Source organism: Sipha flava, unplaced genomic scaffold (genome assembly GCF_003268045.1).
Source record: "Sipha flava isolate LNK unplaced genomic scaffold, YSA_version1 211_pilon_pilon, whole genome shotgun sequence".
Classification (NCBI taxonomy): Eukaryota; Metazoa; Arthropoda; class Insecta; order Hemiptera; family Aphididae; genus Sipha; species Sipha flava.
Genome location: NW_020272824.1, coordinates 99,900 through 102,633, shown reverse-complemented (window position 1 = coordinate 102,633; position 2,734 = coordinate 99,900).

The following is a 2,734-nucleotide window of genomic DNA, read 5'->3' as shown; positions in this document are numbered from 1 at the left end:
ATATATATATATATATATATATATATATATATATATATATATATATAACATAATACAATAACAATATGACTTAATATTAATATTAATATTAGCTTTATATAATAAAACAAAATAATGCATAGTAATATTGTAAACGTATTTAAGATATTTCATAATAATAGGTTATTGATAATATCGATAACATTAAAATAATATTGATTTCAATTTAGTTAGATTATCATGAAAAAAATCAAAATTATTTATTGAGTTACTAGAAATTAGCAATCTATTGATCGGTGCGAATTGACTATAATTATTTCGATAAGTAGGTATATAGAACGGTTTTGATACTCGACTATTGGTTTGAGGAACATTTAGAGGTATTTGGCTAAGTAGTTCTGGACAAATTATTCGAGAGTTTAGTAGTTTAAATAATTAAGATACATCATGAAATGTTCTCCTATTTTTAAACGACACGATATTAAATTCATTAGCTATCTGATCAAGCGAGACGTCGGTTCTATTGGCCTTATATGCAAGTACTCTCAAAAATCGTTTTTGGACCCATTCAATTTTATTAATTAATCCCAATTGGTAAGGATTCCAAACAACATTATAAGTAATTCTAACCATTCTTATTGATTAAGCAAAAATTAAATTTGTAATGACCTACAGAATCCTTTATTATGTACATATTGTAAAAAAAAAAGTGTAAAAATATTTTTGTAATTCAATAGGTGAAATGTATAAATATAAAGTAATAATTCAGTTCTGTGTCGTCTGCCGTCGAGCACGCACGTTCACTACGTCACGCACTCAATTATTATCAGTTTATTATTTAATTATGTTCACGTGTTTTGCACGATAATACGCAGACCCGTCTGTCATGTCCCGCGCTACTACACTGAAGTCGACCAAACGGAATTTGTCGTCCTCCTCTTCATCAAATCTCGATTCAAGTCTAAAGAAAAATAAGTCTTATGTGTCATCAAATCGGTTCGCTCCCCTCACCATGGCTGATAACCTCCCCGAGGTTTTTAGTCCCCTTCCCGTCACAATCTCACCTTCGGCTCAACATGAACCTAGTACTTTACCATCAAAACACCTTGGTGATGGAAAAGTCGAGGTTACGAGAATGTCTGCACCGTCAATCGTTATAAGTAATGTTACTAACTATTCCTAGTTAAAAGCAGATCTAATATCTCTGGTGGGTACTGATGGCTTTACGGCTACCGCCAAGGGTTCCTCTCTTATTATCAAACATCATAATTTTGATGGTTACAATAAACTTGTCGATTACTGCAACGAATTGGATTTAGAATGTCATACGTGGGCACCCCGTCATATCTGCCCTTTTAGTGTAATCTGCATTATACTATTCCTGTTGAAGATATAGAGAGGGCCCTCCGGGATTTGGGCTTCTCAATCATAAGTGTGCTAAACGTCCGCCATAGTATTAGTAAACAAGCTCTATCTCTATTCACCGTTGTCCTAGAAGCAAGGGATTTTAACCGGAGTATCTTCCAAATATCCTCTCTCCTTAACTCCAAAATAGTTGTCGAAAATCTGCATCAATCCCCTTACCCTCCTCAATGCAAACAATGTCAGCGATACGGTCACACTCGCTCCTACTGTAGCGAATCACCACGTTGTGTCAAATGCGGCAACAACCATTTCACCAAGGACTGTGTCAAATCTTCGGAACTACCTGCAAAGTGTGCGTTATGTTCTGGCGCACATACCGTGAACTTTAAAGGTTGTCCTTTATTAAAGAAATTTATGAACACCTATCGTAAGAATCATAAGAATGGTCACCTCAAGACCACACCACCTGTACCATCATTAGTGCCCTCAAAGGTGATCTTGCCAGTCACAGTGGAGTCCCTGTCCACGCACACCCGACACAAAGAAAAATCCAGGGCCAAGACATACGCAGAAGCAACTTCAAGCAACTCAAACAATTCTAATAACGAATCTATATCAAATATTTTATCTCAATTAGTTACACAGTTACATTCCTTCATTACTCCATTAATTTCACTTTTATCCACACTCTTAAACTCATTACTATCTAAGAATACCGTCTCTCCTTAATTATATCTTCCCGAATCCAAATTAATAATCATTATTTCTTATCAACACCTTTTGTATACTTAACGTTTAGTTATCACCAATTACTATTGCCTCAATATTATTTTAATTTCTTAATTGGTTTATGTAATCACTATCTGTAATAGTTAATAACTAAAGGTTCTAAAAATAAAAAAAATAAAAGTAATAATTATTGTATTAAAATAAATAAAAATATTGTAAACTTAAAAAAAAATGTAGGTATAAATATAACATAAATATAATAAAATTATAATTTATAATAATAATTTTCTTTTTGATTTTGCCATTATATTCAACACGTCTTATGGTGAAACTGATATTTCTCAATGAACGGATAAAAGAATCAACCTTGTTGAACGGTCATTTCCAATTTGGTTTTGAAGTAGTGTTTTTACTCTTTTTAAAGTTGAAAATAATCGTTCAACTTCAGTTGTAGACACTGGGAGGGTTGCCAAAACTCATAACAAATGGTTTGTATTTGGGTAAAAAGTCGAATCACGCGAGTCTAAAATAGCCATAATATCTGTAGGGGTTTCTTCATTATTTTTCCATTTTTCACGCCAAAGTAAATACTCATTGTTATATTTTTTTCACTAATTTTATCTTCAAAATAATTGGTCAGATTTTTCAGTTTTTCAACGTT